This window comes from Cherax quadricarinatus, unplaced genomic scaffold (assembly GCF_038502225.1).
Source record: "Cherax quadricarinatus isolate ZL_2023a unplaced genomic scaffold, ASM3850222v1 Contig5360, whole genome shotgun sequence".
Taxonomy (NCBI): domain Eukaryota; kingdom Metazoa; phylum Arthropoda; class Malacostraca; order Decapoda; family Parastacidae; genus Cherax; species Cherax quadricarinatus.
Genome location: NW_027200386.1, coordinates 1 through 21226, shown reverse-complemented (window position 1 = coordinate 21226; position 21226 = coordinate 1). Strand labels below are relative to the sequence as shown.

General features: G+C 43.2%; 1 non-coding gene across 1 annotated transcript; it reads left to right on the top strand.

The window, feature by feature from the left end:
* The first annotated feature begins 16777 nt into the window (after positions 1-16777).
* TRNAK-CUU (transfer RNA lysine (anticodon CUU)) lies at positions 16778-16850 on the top strand. The gene has a single exon. It is a non-coding gene; the product is annotated as a tRNA-Lys (tRNA).
* The last annotated feature ends 4376 nt before the right edge of the window (positions 16851-21226 follow it).

The following is a 21226-nucleotide window of genomic DNA, read 5'->3' as shown; positions in this document are numbered from 1 at the left end:
CCTTTCCCAGGTCCATGTGTCCAGGAGTCCATCTGTCCGTCATCAGATATTCTCCCTTCGCCACTTCCCCAAGGTATCCCCGCCTTTCCCAGGTCCATGTGTCCACCCGTGGGCCCCCGGGATGTTCTCCCCTTCCTCATTTCCCCAACCATTTCCTCAGCAACCACAGTATCCTCCTCTTTCCCAGGTCCATGTGTCCAGAAGTCCATCTGTCCGCCTTCAGATATTCTCCCTTCACCACTTCCCCAGGGTATCCCCGCCTTTCCCAGGTCCATGTGTCCACCCGTGGGCCCCAGGGATGTTCTCCCCTTCCTCAATTCCCCAAGGTCCCCCTCAGCAACCACAGTATCCTCCTCTTTCCCAGGTCCATGTGTCCAGGAGTCCATCTGTCCGTCATCAGATATTCTCCCTTCGCCACTTCCCCAGGGTATCCCCGCCTTTCCCAGGTCCAGGAGTCCATCCGTGGGCCCCCGGGATGTTCTCCCCTTCCTCATTTCCCCAAGGTCCCCCTCAGCAACCACAGTATCCTCCTCTTTCCCAGGTCCATGTGTCCAGGAGTCCATCTGTCCGCCATCAGATATTCTCCCCTTCCTCAATTCCCCAAGGTCCCCCTCAGCAACCACAGTATCCTCCTCTTTCCCAGGTCCATGTGTCCAGGAGTCCATCTGTCCGCCATCAGATGTTCTCCCTTCACCACTTCCCCAAGGTATCCACGCCTTTCCCAGGTCCATGCGTCCACCCGTGGGCCCCCGGGATAGACAGGTTGTTCCAGAGAGGGGAAACAAAAACAAAGGGTCACAATTGGAAGTTGAAGACTCAGACGAGTCATAGGGATGTTAGGAAGTATTTCTTCAGTCATAGAGTCGTCAGAAAGTGGAATAGCCTAACAAGTGATGTAGTGGAGGCAGGAACCATACATAGCTTTAAGACGAGGTATGACAAAGCTCTGGAAGCAGAGAGAGGACCTAGTAGCGATCAGTGAAGAGGCGGGTCAGGAGCTGTGTCTCGACCCCTGCAACCACAATTAGGTGAGTACAATTAGGTGAGTACACACACACACACACACACACACACGAATATAATGAGAGCAACTGAGCAATGGTTGATACACTACCTGAAGTTACTAGTTGTGGGTGATTTCAATCACAAAGAGATTGAACTGCATAAACACGTTAGGAACACGAGAAAGAGAGGGAGGATGAACCACCAGGACTGGACCTCATGTTCAATTTGAGAAGTTCAGATATTGAGAACATCACATTTGAAGGGCCCCTAGGAGGTGGTGATCACATGACCCAGAGATTAGAATACATAACAGAGTTACAAGTGAAGCGGAAAGGCCAAACCTACGAGTATGAAAAAAGTATACAAAGAGCCCAGAAAAATAGTGAAATTACAAGAACCATAAACGAATATGCACAGATAAGGAGGGAGGCCCAGCTGCAATATGCACAGATAAGGAGGGAGGCCCAGCTGCAATATGCACAGATAAGGAGGGAGGCCCAGCTGCAATATGCACAGATAAGGAGGGAGGCCCAACTGCAATATGCACAGATAAGGAGGGAGGCCCAGCTGCAATATGCACAGATAAGGAGGGAGGTCCAGCTGCAATACGAAAATGTCAAATCATCCAGAGACAAGTCTGACCCGAAGCTGTTGCACAACCAAATCAGGAGGAAAACAAGTGACAAGGACCAGTTAATCATGCTGAAGAAAGAAGGAGAGATCCAAATAACCGAGATGTGAAAAGCTCACAAGAGATTTTAGGATTTAAGGAAGTATTTACAGTGGAGACAGAAAGGACTCCAGAAAGCCTATGAGCGCCTGGCAAACGTAAGAATAGAGTTTTAACGCCTTAGTAAGGAATCGTTCAAGCGTATAATCTTTAAGAAGCACTAAACCCAGTGAGTTCACAGAGCGCTCCAGGTGGTGAGCCTCTGTAACTGTACTTGCATTTCCTGCTTCCTCTTTGTCTCTTTCATCCTCTCCTCATGAGCTTTTTTCCAATTTTTTTTTGTTCTGTCTTACTCGAAGTATTTAAGTTGATATCTTTCTGCCTGACAGCCTTGACAGTGATTTCTGTAACAAGATTCAGTATCAAGATTCAGTAGTTAGTTTGACTTGGTCTTATCGTCTGAAAACTTGCTACTTGGTTGAATTTTCCGCCACCACTTGTTTGCTCAATAATCTTCTGAACCTGCCATTCATCTGCCAGCTGCTAATTCATGCACTTGACTGCTTCACTAATATCTCCTGCACCTCACTGCATTGAGAGTATTTCTGTAAAGATTGTTTCATGATCTCTCTTCCCAGCTGCTGTATTTTTTCCCTTCTTCACCTCATTCTTCCTTCCATTCAACCCCTCCATTTCTGTGGCCTCAGTCTTTTACTTCTTTTCTTTATCATCCAATACTTTTTATTTTTCCCACATTTCCATTTACTAATCATTAAATTTTCCCATTTTGTTTCCACGAAATATCTAAATTCAGCTAAGAGCCTTTCTTTTTTCTTTTGCATCCCTCACATCATTGCTGTTCCTCCTCAGCTCCTCTTCACTTTTTTAAATGTCATTTGGTTTTCCCATTCTTCGTTCACTGACTTTCCTCAGCTGGCTACCAATACATCTGCTTGCAGCTTGTGCTGCTGAGTGAGAAGTCGCTAGGTTTTTGTGCGTGTGTCCGTACTCATTTGTGCTCACCGATTTGTTTTTACAGGGGTCGGGTAACAGCTCCTGGCTCCTAATCTTCACTTGTCGCTACTAGGTCATACCTCTCTCCTTGTTCCATGAGGTTTATCGTATCGTGTGTGCACTCACCTAATTGTAGTCACCCGAGCATCTGATGAATCTGAGGTGTTAAAATCATGTTTAATCATTCTTTACACAAAACTTCAAGTTAAAGTGTGTGTGTGTGTGTGTGTGTGTGTGTGTGTGTGTGTGTGTGTGTGTGTGTGTGTGTGTGTACTCACCTATTTGCACTCACCTATTTGTGGTTGCAGGGGTCGAGTCATAACTCCTGGCCCCGCCTCTTCGCTGATTGCTACTAGGTCTTCTCTCTCCCTGCTCCATGAGCTTTATCATGCCTCGCCTTAAAACTATGTATGGTTCCCGCCTCCACTACGTCACTTTCTAGGCTATTCCACTGTGTGTGTGTGTGTGTGTGTGTGTGTGGACTCGCCTAATTGTGGTTGCAGGGGTTGAGTCATACTTCCTTACCCGTCCTCTTTACTGGTCTCAACTAGGTCTTCTTTCTTCCTGCTCCATGAGCTTTATCGTACCTCTTCTTAAAGCTATGTATGAATCCTGCCTCCACTACATCACTCTCCAGACTGTTTCATTTCCTGACACCTCAATGACTGAAAAAGTACTTCCTAACATCTCTGAGACTCATCTCAGCCTTCAACTTTCAGCTGTGACCCCTTGTTTTTGTTTCCCTTCTCTAAGACAAACCGTCCCTATCCACCTTGTCCATTCCTCTCAGTATTTTATGTCATTATCATGTACTACCCCCCATCCCCTTAACCTCTCCTCGTTTGACATACCTCTACGCTCCAGTACTAGTCTTGCTGCAAACATTTGCACTTTCGCTAATTTCTTGACGTGTTAGACCAGGTGTGAGTTCCATGCTGGTGCTGCATACTCCAGTATGGGCCAGTCGTACACGGTGTACAGTGGCTTAAATTATTCCTTTGATGTCGATACGCTATTCTCAGGGTTGCCAGGCAGTTATTTGGTTGATGTCATGAGGCGGACACAAACCGAAGATCCTTCGTGTCATCTATTCCCTGATCCACTGTAGTGCTTTCCCTGCTATTCCTGCCTGCTCATCTAGCTTTTGAACCAGTCTCTTGTGTGGTACTGTATCAAGAGATTTCTTATGAGCCAAGAAGATGCATTTTACCCATCCCTCTTTCTCCTGTCATACTTCTGTTACATTGCTACAGACCACCAGTAGATTCGTGACTCAGGACTTCATTCCTCTGAAGCCGTGCTGGTTGTCATGTATGACTGTTGTTTTCCTCTGGATGTGGCTGTATAACAACTTGGGTTCAGATTAGGCTTTTGATGGTATGTCATTCTCGTAATGACGCTGAGCTTCTCTCCTTATGTATGCATATTCATTTCTGGCTCTTCGGCTCAACTCCATGTTTTCCTGGTCCTTTGCCATCCATTCCTTTTCCATACTCTAGCACGTGTGTCTTTGGCCTGTGTGTGTGTGTGACACAACTAATTGTACTCACCCATTTGTGGTTGAAGGGGGGTCGATTCATGGCTCCTGGCCCCGCCTCTTCACTGATTGCTACTAGGTCCTTACTCTCACTGTTCCATGAGCTTTATCAAACCTTGTCTTAAAACTATGTATGGTTTCTGCCTCCACTATTTCACTCTCCACACTATTCCAATTACTGACAACTCTCTGACTAAAGAAATACTTCCTAACATCGCTTTGATTCATCTGAGTCTTCAATTTCTAGCTGTGATCCCTTGTTACTGTGTCACATCTCTAAAACATTCTGTTCCTGTCTACCTTGCCAATTCATCTAAGTATTTTATATGTTATTATGTTCTTCCCCTATCCCTCCTGTCCTCCAGTGTTGTCAAGTTGAGTTCCGTTAACCTCTACTCGTAGGACAAACCCCTCAGCTCCGGGGCTAGTCTTGTTACAAACCTTTGCACTTTATCTAATTTCTTTGTGTGTTTGGCCAGGTGTGGGTTCCAAAATGGGGCTGCGTACTCCAACACGGGCCTGACGTACACGATATACAGAGCCGTGAAGGACTCCTTACTTGGATGTCTGCAGCAGTTATTTGGTCTATGTGCACCTCAGGAGATGTGCTTGGTATGATGCTCACCCTAAGATCCTTTTACTTATATAATTTTTCAGCCTCTGGCCTCTTTGTGTGTGTGTGTGTGTGTGTGTGTGTGTGTGTGTGTGTGTGTGTGTGTGTGTGTGTGAGAGAGAGAGAGAGAGAGAGAGAGAGAGAGATTGAGTTCAGTTTGGTGGCTCTGGTGGCCTGGTGGCTAGCGCTCTCGCTTCACACGGCGAGGGCCTGGGTTCGATTCCCAGCCAGAGTAGAAACATTGGGCGTGTTTCTTTCCACCTGTTGTCTATGTTCCCCATCAGTAAAATGGGTACCTGGGTGTTAGTCGACTGGTGTGGGTCGCATTCTGGGACACTGACCTAATTTGCCCGACATGCTGAGCATAACAAGGGGCTTTCTATATAGTATATGTCATTGTTGTCAGCTAGGCTGTATACCTTATATATGTACTTGTAGTAAATAAAGATTATTATAATTATTATAACACCTCTACAGTTAATGCTGCTATGTGTTCCCTCTTCTACTGGTAGCGTCCCGTCTAAGATAGTTACACTTAAATAGTTAATTGCTTTTACAGTATGTACTCTTCTAACCCTGCCTATCTTAGTACTAATTTTTACTTCCTCGGTAGTTATCCATCTAGCAATTACCAGTACTCTTGATTTCTATGAGCAGCCTCTACCTAAACATCTTTAGCATCAAAGTATGTGTGAGTCTGGCAAGTATGTCTAGATTGTTCACTATGATATATATGCATGAAAACGAAGGCGTAAAGAACTAAATACTATAATTCGATAGCTGTGCTATCCTAGAAAGGCATCCCAGTTTTCCACAAAATCAGTTTCATTTACCTCAATGTATGCAAAAGAAACAGGAGGGGGAGGTCACAAAATTCCAAAGAAGCAAAGTACAAAAGCATGAATACATATATGTTTGTGCACATATCCATACATGGATTTGTGTATTTACGTAAGGCTGTTTTTGAAAGTGTGCGTGTACACATGTATACTGAAATATACACAAATAATAAGGAAAAAAATCACTCGGGATCATTGCATTAATTAGTAATATCTTAAAAAAAAAGGAAGAGATGGAGACACAGATGAACTCGACGCGGTGACCCTGACGACACCAGCTGTCGACCTCACTGTCAGGATACCAGTCTTCCTGGTTATGAAGCCAGTCCATTCATGACACCAACTGCCGACCTTCCCTGTCAGGTGGTTACCAGTAGGTGGTTCACCAGTGCCGACCTCCCTGTCAGGTGGTTACCAGTAGGTAGGTTCACCAGCTGCCGACCTCCCTGTCAGGTGGTTACCAGTAGGTAGGTTCATGACACCAGCTGCCGACCTCAGGTGACAGTAGGTAGGTTCCACCAGCTGCCGACCTCCCTGTCAGTTGGTTACCAGTTTTCCCCGCTTAAAAACTGCTAATATAGATTTAAAAACGAAGGCGTAAAGAACTAAATACTATAAGTAATTCGATAGCTGTGCTATCCTACAAAGGCATCCCAGTTTTCCACAAAATCAGTCTCATTTACCTCAATGTATGCAAAAGAAATAGGAGGGGGAGGTCACAAAATTCCAGAGAAGCAAAGTATGTATGGATATGTGCCTGTGCACATATCCATACATGGTTTTGTGTATTTACGTACGGCTGTTTTGAGAGTGTGCGTGTACACATGTATACTAAAATATACACAAATTAAGGAAAAAAGCACTCGGGATCAATGCATTAATTAGTAATTTCTTAAAAAAAGGAAGCTCAAGGAGTACAGTGAACTCGACGCGGTGACCCTGACGACACCAGCTGCCGACCTCACTGTCAGGATACCAGTCTTCCTGGTTAATAAAGCTTTTTAAAACCCTTATATATTCCACCCTGTCAGGTAGTGGCCATTAGATATGTTCATGACACCAGCTGCCGACCTCCCTGTCAGGTGGTTACCAGTAGGTAGGTTCATGACATCAGCTGCCGACCTCCGTCAGGTGGTTACCAGTAGATAGGCTCATGACACCAGCTGCCGACCTCCCTATCAGGTGGTTACCAGTAGGTAGGTTTATGAAACCAGCTGCCGACCTCCCTGTCAGTTGGTTACCAGCAGAAGGAACTACGGTGGATAAATAACTAATTTTTGAAGGGTAACTTCTTGCATATTTTGAGTTCAATTTCAGGTTTTGATCTGCGGAGAGCGCACCCCCCTCCCCCCATGAAAATGCAAATTAGGACATACAAACATGTGTTAGCCCATTCCTTATTTTTGCTCTGTGGTCGCTCATAGTTCCCTGGAAAAAAATCCTGAGCCTTTTTCCCCGCTTAAAAACTGCTAATATAGATTTAATTGAGATTATATCTTTGTTGTTTCTTTGTATTTCATAGTGATAACTATCACGTGGGAATTTCCCATCGGCTGGTCTGTCTCACAGAGAAAATGGAAGTTAAGAGAACATCTTTACCAAGACAAAAAATTAGTATCTAGCTCCTAGACAATCTGCCAAACATGCTCGAGGTGTTAATCACATTCTAAGTATTTCTACAAGACATTAAGAATCAAGACTGCAGACAGCCCAGACAACCAGAGCTTAACTTGTGGCCTGGTGGTCACACGGCTTCACACAGCGAGGATCTGGGTTTGATTCCCGGCTAGAGTAGAAACATCGGAAGTATTTCTTTACACCGGTTGTCTGTGTTTACCCATCAGTAAAATGCATACCTTGGAGTTAGTCGACTGGTGTGGGTCTCATCCTGGGACAAAACTGACCTAATTTGCCAGAAATGCTCTGCATAAAAAGGGGCTGTCTATAGTAGTATGTCACTGATGTCAGGTAGATCCGTACACTTTGTACATGTACTTGTAGTAAATAAAGATTTATTATTTAGAATCTTGATCCCAGATAATTATCCGACACTAGATCCTAGCCAGGCTCAACTGTAATGTGTTTGCCTAACTGCCATTCTAGCAGGGCAAAACTAATGAGGTAGAACAAAGAAGTGTAGAGGTATTTTATCATTAATTAATAAAGGTCATCTTCAATGTAATTAGTGTGATAAAAAAAAACCGGTCTTGCATGAGAACCATCTGTGAATAAAATGAGAAAAGTGCCACAAGGTGACAGAAAAACAATGTGGGTCACACACTAGAAAACCTTTGTATACATGCAACTTGTCAAAGTCCGTCAACTCACATGCGAAATATATTATGTAATAAGGCAAATGATTTATATATACACATGTCCACACTGTGAAGGCTTACTCAGCTCTGTAACAACTTCAGGCAGTATTACCAAAGCTGGCTCCTCCTCAGGAAAATTAATGAATAGAAAAAGAACAAAAACTGACAAACATAAACAATTTATTATTTAGAAAATATAAAATATAAAACACTTAAACATGAAATATTGATCCTACATTAAAGAAAATGAAAAATATAAATGATATCTGAATTCAACGCTAATATTTCTAAAACTTGGGTGTCTGGCGTTGGTGACACTGTTGTTGAAATCGTAGCAGTTGCTGATGATGGCGGGGGGGGTGGGGGTCGCAGATGTTGGTTACAACCCACCGGTTCGTTCTTCACGGTATAGCTGTGAGTATTCTATCCCGATGACAGGAAAGCAGGTTCTTTACCGCTGCAATGATGAGGGGTTACGTCCTGCAATTTCATACAGGTACATAGGTAATTAAATCCAAAAAGGGGAAGTCTCAGGACGTTTGTCCATCTCCATCAATTCCACTCGTTGATTGACAGGTGACCCTCTCTGTCATCCAAGCTGGAAAGATAGACAGGTTACCCACTGCTTAAGAAATCACTCTCCATGATAAGTACAATACCTAAAAGACGTGGTGATTATTACAACAGTCAACTTAGAGCAAGACTGAAAGGACTAAGTTTATTATTGGTCAAAAGTGAAGCTTTCAACCAATAAATCCACTAGAATACAAGGCAGGCATGTACTTACAGTAGTGCTGGGAGCTGAGAGTCTAGTGATTACTGTTTGAACCTGAGCCCCACACGTCACCTTTCGGGGGGGGGAAGAAGGAGGGGAAGGGATAGTGGGGACTGACCCTACCTTAAACAGCCGTCAATCAAACTATCACTTTAGGGGTGGGGGAGAAAAGGCGGGAATAGCGGGAGCTTGACTTACCCTACCGTAACAAGTAGCCGGCAATGAAACTATTGTTACTATATACTCTCTCGCTACTCCTATCTATTGAACTTTTCCCTCACAACACAGTCTACACAAGACAATGTGCAAAGTTATTAGGCACGCAGAGACGAAAGACAAATAGTTCAACGTACAAGTTAGTGTCTTTGTTGTATATAAACGAGTAAACAGCTGAATATCCAACCCCTTCCTTGCATTTGTTTATGTTTGTTTTTGGTTTCCACGCTCTTGATTGTTTTTTTTTTTTTTTACCCAGATCTTCATGATCGAGTTATGAAGGTGAGTGTGTTCACGCTGCAGATGTCTGCGTGTATGAGCTGTGTGTATGACATTATGTGACTCTTGCCAAGTGAGTGCCTTCATACCTTCAGCAGTGTTTTATTTTGGTATATAAACGAGTAAACAGCTCAATATCCAACCAGTCTGAAGACGGCTCTTTGAACGAGTGTGTCAGTTAAGCCTGCTCGTTAAGAAACAGTGTATATATTAATATAGATAATAATTTGATTTCAGTGCTTAGACAGTAATGCATTTTAAGAAGGTTGTCTCATTGTCACAGCTATCAGGTAATGTCAGAGGAGAAAATAGTACCATACCTAGATTGTATCTAGAGGGTGTTCCAGGGGTCCGGTTCTTGACCAGGACTCCGGTGAATCAGGGCATGATCAACCAGGCTGGTACTGCTGGCCGTACGTAGTCCAACGTACACTACAAGTAGTGTACCTCTACCAGCATACACTACCAATAGAGAGACTGCCAGTAGTGACACTACCCATGGACACACCAGTACCAGAAATAACACTACCAGTTGTGACACTACCAGTAGTAACACCAGTTGTGACACTACCAGTAGTAACACTACCCAGTAGTAACACCACCAGTAGTGTTGTGACACTACACACACCAGTACACTACCAGTAGTAACACCCAGTTGTGACACTACCAGTAGTAACACCACCAGTTGTGACACTACCAGTAGTAACACCACCAGTAGTAACACCAGCAGTGTAGTAACACCACCAGTTGTGACACTACCAGTAGTAACACCACCAGTAGTAACACCACCAGTAGTAACACCACCAGTGTACACTACCAGTAGTAACACCACCAGTTGTGACACTACCAGTAGTAACACCACCAGTAACACCACCACCCGTTGTGACACTACCAGTAGTAACACCACCAGTTGTGACACTACCAGTAGTAACACCACCAGTTGTGACACTACCAGTAGTAACACCACCAGTTGTGACACTACCAGTAGTAACACCACCAGTTGTGACACTACCAGTAGTAACACCACCAGTTGTGACACTACCAGTAGTAACACCAGTTGTGACACTACCAGTAGTAACACCACCAGTTGTGACACTACCAGTAGTAACACCACCAGTTGTGACACTACCAGTAGTACCACCACCAGTTGTGACACTACCAGTAGTAACACCACCAGTTGTGACACTACCAGTAGTAACACCACCAGTTGTGACACTATCAGTAGTAACACCACCAGTTGTGACACTACCAGTAGTAACACCACCAGTTGTGACATTACCAGTAGTAACACCACCAGTTGTGACATTACCAGTAATAACACCACCAGTTGTGACACTACCAGTAGTAACACCACCAGTAGTAACACCAGTAGTAACACCACCAGTTGTAACACCACCAGTAGTAACACCACCAGTTGTGACACTACCAGTAGTAACACCACCAGTTGTGACACTACCAGTAGTAACACCACCAGTTGTGACACTACCAGTAGTAATACCACCAGTTGTAACACCACCAGTAGTAACACTACCAGTAGTAACACTACCAGTAGTAACACTACCAGTTGTGACACTACCAGTTGTGACACTACCAGTTGTGACACTACCAGTTGTGACACTACCAGTAGTGACATTCTACTAGAAGTGACACTATAGTAGTGACACTACCAGTAGTGACGCTACCAGTAGTGACGTTCTACTAGAAGTGACGTTCGACTAGAAGTGACACTATAGTAGTGGCACTGCCAGTAGTGACGCTACCACTGCTGACACTACTAGTAGCAACACTGACATTTTTTCCAATATTGTCCTAACGCTACGTAACTTATTACAATTTGCCTTATCAGTTAGTTATATTCCAGCAGTTGTCATTCCACCCATAGTTGTTCCTCTCACAGTAGTTTCCCAGTATTGATAGTTACAGGTTTGAAGGTTGCTTTTCACAGGTACTTGCCCTTCCATGGGTAGTTGTCTTTGCAATTGCTGTTACCCAGTCATCAGTAGTTATCCTTCTAGTAGTTATTCTTGAACGAGAACTCATCCTTTCGCAAGAAGTTATCCTTCTTCTAGCAATGATATTTTCTTCTAGTAGTTATGCTTGAACGAGAAGTAATCCTTTCACAAGTAGTTATCCTTCCTCTAGCAATGATATTCCCAGTAGTTATCCATCTATCACTAACTGTTTCATTAGAAGTTACCATTCCTTCAGTAATTTTCCTTCCATGTGTAGTTAAACTTTCACAGTGGTAATACTTTCAACTATAATATTTTTATCCAATAGTTATTCTTCTACCAGTAGTTATCATTCCAACTATGGTTTTCCTTCAACTAATAGTTTTGTTTCGAATAGTTATCGTTTCGATAGTTATCCTTCCTCCAGTAAACCGTTCACACTCAATTATCCGTCCAATTGTATACATCCACACGTAGCTTAGCCAGCTTGACAAATCCCAGTTTTAGTATTAATCTCAGTGATTCCTGTGAAGTATCTTAAATGTTTATATGAACCAGAATATTGGCCATCGAATGACGTGGAGGTTTATATTAATGTTCAGACCTTCATTAACCAGGAAGATTCGTATCCTAACAGTGAGGCTGGCCTCTATGACGTCAAGATCATCAGGTCTAGCAAGCGTTAGAGTCTTCCTTTTTTTATTAGTTATAAATCGGTGAGATCTGCATTAATCACCAGTATTCGTTTTTTCCTTATGTTTGATTTATGTTTGTTGAAGAGAATATTGCAGAACTATAGTTAATAAGAAACATTATATAAGGAAGAAATAACGTCATGGTTGAACCTCTTACTATTGGTGTCGGTATCCAGGATCCCGTGAGTGATAATCATTAGATTTTTATAATTAGATTTTGTTTATATTGCTTCGTTTTTATTTAATTTTGTCATATTTGGCTATTCTACCATTCTTGATTGACTAGTTCATCACAAACCTTCTCTAGTTAACTTTGTACCATGACTTGCAAGTTTCACTTCACCTTGACGTGTTCACTATACATTCTCCTTAAACTTTCACTGGTTCTCAATTAAAAGAGCTAGAAATGAATATGCTCAGGTAAGGAGGGAGGCCTAAAGACAATACGAAAATGACATAGCTGCGAAAGCTAAGTCCTGCCCGAAGCTGTTCTTCAGCCACATGAGGAAGACAACAGTTAAGGACCAGGTATTCAGGCTGAGGAAGGAGGGAGGGAATATCACAAGAAACGACCGAGAAGTATGTGAGGAGCTCAACTTGAGACTCAAAGAATTATTCAGAGGAAACTGAAGGGACTCCAGAAAGTAGGAGAGGTGGGGTACACCATCAAGTGCTGGACACAATACATAAAACCGAGGAGGAAGTGAAGAGGCTGCTATATGAAAGAGATACTTCAAAGGCGATGGGGCCGGATAACATCTCACCATGGTTTCTGAGAGGGAAAGAAGTGGCGCTCCGTGTACCAATAATAACAATCTTCAATATATCAAAACAGGGCGACTACCTGACGTAAGGAAGACAGAAAATGTATTCCCAATTTTTAAAAAAGACACGCAGCACTGAAATACAGACCAGTGTCACCGATATGTATTGTATGAAAAATCATGGAGAAGATTAACAGAAGAGTTGTGGAGCACCTATAAAGAAATGAGCATAACAACAACGAGCACGGACTCGGGGACAGGAAATTCTGTGTCACAAACCTGCTGGAGTTCTATGACAAGGTGACAGCAGTAAGACAAGAGAGAGAGAGAGAGAGAGAGAGAGAGAGAGAGAGAGAGAGAGAGAGAGCGAGAGAGAGAGAGAGAGAGAGAGAGAGAGAGAGAGAGAGAGCGGGTAGACTGCGTTTTCATGGACGTTAAGAAAGCTTTTGACACAGTTCCCCAAAAGAGATTAGTTACAAAGTTGGACGACCAGGAAGGTATAACAGGGAAGGCACTGCAATGGATCACAAAATACCTGACGAGAAGACATCAGCGAGTCATAGTATGTGACGAAGTGTCAGTCCTAGGGGTCAGTACTAGAACCGGTGCTGTTTCTGGTATATGCGAATGATATATATATATATATATATATATATATATATATATATATATATATATATATATATATATATATATATATATATTTTATTATCACACTGGCCGATTCCCACCAAGGCAGGGTGGCCCGAAAAAGAAAAACTTTCACCATCATTCACTCCATCACTGTCTTGCCAGAAGGGTGCTTTACACTACAGTTTTTAAACTGCAACATTAACACCCCTCCTTCAGAGTGCAGGCACTGTACTTCCCATCTCCAGGACTCAAGTCCGGCCTGCCGGTTTCCCTGAACCCCTTCATAAATGTTACTTTGCTCACACTCCAACAGCACGTCAAGTATTAAAAACCATTTGTCTCCATTCACTCCTATCAAACACGCTCACGCATGCCTGCTGGAAGTCCAAGCCCCTCGCACACAAAACCTCCTTTACCCCCTCTCTCCAACCTTTCCTAGGCCGACCCCTACCCCGCCTTCCTTCCACTACAGACTGATACACTCTTGAAGTCATTCTGTTTCGCTCCATTCTCTCTACATGTCCGAACCACCTCAACAACCCTTCCTCAGCCCTCTGGACAACAGTTTTGGTAATCCCGCACCTCCTCCTAACTTCCAAACTACGAATTCTCTGCATTATATTCACACCACACATTGCCCTCAGACATGACATCTCCACTGCCTCCAGCCTTCTCCTCGCTGCAACATTCATCACCCATGCTTCACACCCATATAAGAGCGTTGGTAAAACTATACTCTCATACATTCCCCTCTTTGCCTCCAAGGACAAAGTTCTTTGTCTCCACAGACTCCTAAGTGCACCACTCACTCTTTTCCCCTCATCAATTCTATGATTCACCTCATCTTTCATAGACCCATCCGCTGACACGTCCACTCCCAAATATCTGAATACATTCACCTCCTCCATACTCTCTCCCTCCAATCTGATATTCAATCTTTCATCACCTAATCTTTTTGTTATCCTCATAACCTTACTCTTTCCTGTATTCACCTTTTAATTTTCTTCTTTTGCATACCCTACCAAATTCATCCACCAATCTCTGCAACTTCTCTTCAGAATCTCCCAAGAGCACAGTGTCATCAGCAAAGAGCAGCTGTGACAACTCCCACTTTATGTGTGATTCTTTATCTTTTAACTCCACGCCTCTTGCCAAGACCCTCGCATTTACTTCTCTTACAACCCCATCTATAAATATATTAAACAACCACGGTGACATCACACATCCTTGTCTAAGGCCTACTTTTACTGGGAAATAATTTCCCTCTTTCCTACATACTCTAACTTGAGCCTCACTATCCTCGTAAAAACTCTTCACTGCTTTCAGTAACCTACCTCCTACACCATACACTTGCAACATCTGCCACATTGCCCCCCTATCCACCCTGTCATACGCCTTTTCCAAATCCATAAATGCCACATATATATATATATATTATATATATATATATATATATATATATATATATATATATTATATATATATATATATATATTATATATTTTTTATCACACTGGCCGATTCCCACCAAGGCAGGGTGGCCCGAAAAAGAAAAACTTTCACCATCATTCACTCCATCACTGTCTTGCCAGAAGGGTGCTTTACACTACAGTTTTTAAACTGCAACATTAACACCCCTCCTTCAGAGTGCAGGCACTGTACTTCCCATCTCCAGGACTCAAGTCCGGCCTGCCGGTTTCCCTGAACCCCTTCATAAATGTTACTTTGCTCACACTCCAACAGCACGTCAAGTATTAAAAACCATTTGTCTCCATTCACTCCTATCAAACACGCTCACGCACGCCTGCTGGAAGTCCAAGCCCCTCGCACACAAAACCTCCTTTACCCCCTCCCTCCAACCTTTCCTAGGCCGACCCCTACCCCGCCTTCCTTCCACTACAGACTGATACACTCTTGAAGTCATTCTGTTTCGCTCCATTCTCTCTACATGTCCGAACCACCTCAACAACCCTTCCTCAGCCCTCTGGACAACAGTTTTGGTAATCCCGCACCTCCTCCTAACTTCCAAACTACGAATTCTCTGCATTATATTCACACCACACATTGCCCTCAGACATGACATCTCCACTGCCTCCAGCCTTCTCCTCGCTGCAACATTCATCACCCATGCTTCACACCCATATAAGAGTGTTGGTAAAACTATACTCTCATACATTCCCCTCTTTGCCTCCAAGGACAAAGTTCTTTGTCTCCACAGACTCCTAAGTGCACCACTCACCCTTTTCCCCTCATCAATTCTATGATTCACCTCATCCTTCATAGACCCATCCGCTGACACGTCCACTCCCAAATATCTGAATACATTCACCTCCTCCATACTCTCTCCCTCCAATCTGATATCCAATCTTTCATCACCTAATATTTTTGTTATCCTCATAACCTTACTCTTTCCTGTATTCACTTTTAATTTTCTTCTTTTGCACACCCTACCAAATTCATCCACCAATCTCTGCAACTTCTCTTCAGAATCTCCCAAGAGCACAGTGTCATCAGCAAAGAGCAACTGTGACAACTCCCACTTTATGTGTGATTCTTTATCTTTTAACTCCACGCCTCTTGCCAAGACCCTCGCATTTACTTCTCTTACAACCCCATCTATAAATATATTAAACAACCACGGTGACATCACACATCCTTGTCTAAGGCCTACTTTTACTGGGAAATAATTTCCCTCTTTCCTATGTACTCTAACTTGAGCCTCACTATCCTCGTAAAAACTCTTCACTGCTTTCAGTAACCTACCTCCTACACCATACACCTGCATATATATATATATATATATATATATATATATATATATATATATATATATATATATATATATATATATATATATATATATTGGGTGCACAGGGCGCTGCAGTATGAATGACTGCTTGATCGTGGTAGCGAGAACCGGCTATGAACGAGCATAAAGCAAGGGCAGCTTGTGAACCTGACGGTCATGAGCCAGGAATCTGACATCCTGCGCTCATTGGATTTTGATGGAGTCATTAGAGATTTTTCCATCAGAAAATCACAGAATGTACCTGGCTTATAATATTTTATCTGACTGTAGATAACTCCTCATACGTCTGTACATTATTTTTGAGTTACACTTGCAAATAAACCGAAAGGGTGCTAAAATACACTATAAATCCAATTTGTTTCATTTCTTCGTCTTAAGAGGATGGCACGTATATTGAGAGTGGCGAAAGTTTTCCAAGGAGAAACTTAAAAGTCTTCTAACCAATTGAGTTAAACATTTTTTAATGCAACGGACCCCCTACCAAACTGGCCCCGCCCCCCACCACCTAAATCCGGCACTGGTAGCCATATGGAAACACTGTGTCGCTTATAACTCTCGTGAGTTTTGTCTTATAACTAGATTTGTTTCAGTTACGGTTTTGACCAACGTAGTGATCCGTGATGTACAATTTGGTAGACATATTAAATAATATACACATAAAGCCCGGCTAGCTCAGTCGGTAGAGCACGAGACTCTTAATCTCGGGGTCGTGGGTTCGAGCCCCACGTTGGGCGCAATTTTTTCTTTTTATTTAGTTTTTGTATATTTTGGTGGTGTACTTAATTTCAGCTCCATACATCATTAATTTTCTTATTGCAACATTTGGCTGAAGTGATAGACTTCGTAGGGTACATATAGCACATGGAGAATAAAATACAATTATATTCGATCCATGGAATGAGAGTATAATTCCACTGCTTGGACCAAGATCCCCTCGCCAGCAACAAAACTTGTCTCTTCAAAGAATCTCAGTAAATATGAAAATCACTATACCGCCATTATTGATAAAGAAACCCAGGCTGGTGTATGAAGGTGTGAGGGATGGTGGGTAAAGAAGCATCACTTTCATATTCTTTTAATTGGTTCTGTATATGTTTTCAAAATAAAGAACAATAGGAAATGGTCTTAGATTTGTTTTCGTGCCCTTACTTTGCTTGTCTTCAAACCGTCTGTAGTGAAGAAGTGAATTTTGCATCAAGGAAAGTATATGCCTGTGAAATATAAGTGAATTAGCTTCATGAGCGTTGGACACGCAAAATTCACATTACTTTCACTTGAAAGCGTTAAACCGTCGTGGATCATTCAGTGCCTTTGGAATGGCAGACGGAGTGTATGTGAGTTGTAGAGGTGTAGCAGTGAATTCACATGGGTAAGTTGGTAAGGATCTGAGTATGGCGTATAAGGGCGTGTGAGTTGTATGGTTTGTGGGAATAACCTGAGGGGATGTGGGAATTACCTGACCCAGCGCAGTACGTAAGTTGTAGCTGGTCTAGGAAAGACTTGACCTGGGATCTGTACCTTGTGGCACTTCTGTTTCTCGATATTTGACGGGTCTTGTGATCTGTGACAGGTCTTGTGATCTGTGACAGGTCTTGTGATCTGTGACAGGGCTTGTGATCTGTGACAGGTCTTGTGATTTGTGACAGGTCTTGTGATCTGTGACAGGTCTTGTGATTTGAGATTTGCAACAGGTCAGGTGATCTATGACGGACCTGGCGTCGGTTATGAGTGCAACTAGTGGGAGGCGCCTTAATACCAGTGCTTTTATCTTGATCTAAGGAGTGTGTCATGTCCCACAGCAAGTATGACTATGGAACACATTTTAACTGTTTGCCCACAGAATAGGCTTACCGCCTATAATTTCCAAGATGCCTGTAGGGATCTTGGGGAACTCTTAGGGATTTGTATTGACATTAATAATTTAATTAGGTTTACAAATGATGCATGATGATTTAACTTGCTATGTTAATATTTATTAGAGGTGAGCTTTATATGATCAGAGCTTTCATTGTTTGTTAATTTAACCTGTGTGTGTGTGTGTGTGTGTGTGTGTGTGTGTGTGTGTGTGTGTGTGTGTGTGTGTGTGTGTGTTTGCTTGTGCGTGTTCTAAGGAGATAACAACAATGAAATTCTGTTATCTCAATTTCTCTTTTTCCCCTCCTCTTTCTCTCCTTGGTTCTTCCTCTCCTTGGTTCTTCTTATTATCCTCTTCCGCTTGCTATCCTCTTTCCCTCGCCCCAGAGTGTAGCCCCATCAACACACTGCTTAAAAAGTTTACAAACACAACTTTGTACCAGGGTTTACTTACCTGATGTTTTCCACAAAACAAATATTTTGTCTTTGTTATACTTGAAGCCCCTTGAGCCCTGACGGTGCTCGAAAATATTTATAAATGACTAAAAAAATATTCGTTCTTCAAATCGATAATTACGCTAATAGGGTCAATTTCCTGTTACTTACGGAACATATTCACTTGATCCAAATTGCTAGAGTTTGCCCATCAACTCTCTTGATAAAACTGTAGGTGAATATAGTAGCATTTCCATTACTCTTTTAATAACCATTTATATATATTTTAATTAAAAATACAATTTGATTTTAATTCATGGACAAATCTTATTGAGACCAAGTTTGTCAGAAAGAAAATTGTTATGCAAAGCCCAATAGAAAAAGATAATATAAACAAGCAATAATAAGTAAATAATTAGAACAAGTAATAGAAACAATGGTAAAAATAATACGGAGAAAATAATAGGAATAAATAATAGGAGCAAGTAATATAATCAAGAGGAACATGTAATAAGAACAAATAATATGTTAAGTAATAGGAACAAGTAATAGGTCAAGTAACAGGAACAAGTAATAGGTCAGGTAATAGGCCAAGTAATAGGAACAAGTAACAGGAACAAGTAATAGGTCAGATAATACGAACAAGTAACAGGAACAAGTAATAGGTCAGGTAATAGGAAAAGTAATAGGAAGAAGTAATTGGAACAAGTAACAGGAACAAGTAATAGGAACAAGTAATTGGAACAAGTAACAGGAACAAGTAATAGGAACAAGTAATAGGTCATATAATAGGAACAAGTAAGAGGTAAAGGGTACAGTACACCCTCACTACCAGCAGTGACCATAGTGCCAGTCATATGCATGGTCCCAGGGTACAGTTCACCCTCACTACCAGCAGTGACCATAGTGCCAGTCATATGCATGGTCCCAGGGTACAGTTCACCCTCACTACCAGCAGTGACCATAGTGCCAGTCATATGCATGGTCCCAGGGTACAGTTCACCCTCACTACCAGCAGTGACCATAGTGCCAGTCATATGCATGGTCCCAGGGTACAGTTCACCCTCACTACCAGCAGTGACCATAGTGCCAGTCATATGAAGTATCCTAGGGTACAGTTCACCCTCACTACCAGCAGTGACCATAGTGCCAGTCATATGCATGGTCCCAGGGTACAGTTCACCCTCACTACCAGCAGTGACCATAGTGCCAGTCATATGCATGGTCCCAGGGTACAGTTCACCCTCACTACCAGCAGTGACCATAGTGCCAGTCATATGCATGGTCCCAGGGTACAGTTCACCCTCACTACCAGCAGTGACCATAGTGCCAGTCATATGAAGTATCCTAGGGTACAGTTCACCCTCACTACCAGCAGTGACCATAGTGCCAGTCATATGCATGGTCCCAGGGTACAGTTCACCCTCACTACCAGCAGTGACCATAGTGCCAGTCATATGCATGGTCCCAGGGTACAGTTCACCCTCACTACCAGCAGTGACCATAGTGCCAGTCATATGCATGGTCCCAGGGTACAGTTCACCCTCACTACCAGCAGTGACCATAGTGCCAGTCATATGCATGATCCCAGGGTACAGTTCACCCTCACTACCAGCAGTGACCATAGTGCCAGTCATATGCATGGTCCCAGGGTACAGTTCACCCTCACTACCAGCAGTGACCATAGTGCAAGTCATATGCATGATCCCAGGGTACAGTTCACCCTCACTACCAGCAGTGACCATAGTGCCAGTCATATGCATGGTCCCAGGGTACAGTTCACCCTCACTACCAGCAGTGACCATAGTGCCAGTCATATGCATGGTCCCAGGGTACAGTTCACCCTCACTACCAGCAGTGACCATAGTGCCAGTCATATGAAGTATCCTAGGGTACAGTTCACCCTCACTACCAGCAGTGACCATAGTGCCAGTCATATGCATGGTCCCAGGGTACAGTTCACCCTCACTACCAGCAGTGACCATAGTGCCAGTCATATGCATGGTCCCAGGGTACAGTTCACCCTCACTACCAGCAGTGACCATAGTGCCAGTCATATGCATGATCCCAGGGTACAGTTCACCCTCACTACCAGCAGTGACCATAGTGCCAGTCATATGCATGGTCCCAGGGTACAGTTCACCCTCACTACCAGCAGTGACCATAGTGCAAGTCATATGCATGATCCCAGGGTACAGTTCACCCTCACTACCAGCAGTGACCATAGTGCCAGTCATATGCATGGTCCCAGGGTACAGTTCACCCTCACTACCAGCAGTGACCATAGTGCCAGTCATATGCATGGTCCCAGGGTACAGTTCACCCTCACTACCAGCAGTGACCATAGTGCCAGTCATATGCATGGTCCCAGGGTACAGTATACCCTCACTACCAGCAGTGACCATAGTGTCAGTCATATGCATGGTCCCAGGGTACAGTTCACCCTCACTACCAGCAGTGACCATAGTGCCAGTCATATGCATGGTCCCAGGGTACAGTTCACCCTCACTACCAGCAGTGACCATAGTGCCAGTCATATGCATGGTCCTAGGGTACAGTTCACCCTCACTACCAGCAGTGACCATAGTGCCAGTCATATGAAGTATCCTAGGGTACAGTTCACCCTCACTACCAGCAGTGACCATAGTGCCAGTCATATGCATGGTCCCAGGGTACAGTTCACCCTCACTACTAGCAGTGACCATAGTGCCAGTCATATGCATGGTCCCAGGGTACAGTACACCCTCACTACCAGCAGTGACCATAGTGCCAGTCATATGCATGGTCCAAGGGTACAGTTCACCCTCACTACCAGCAGTGA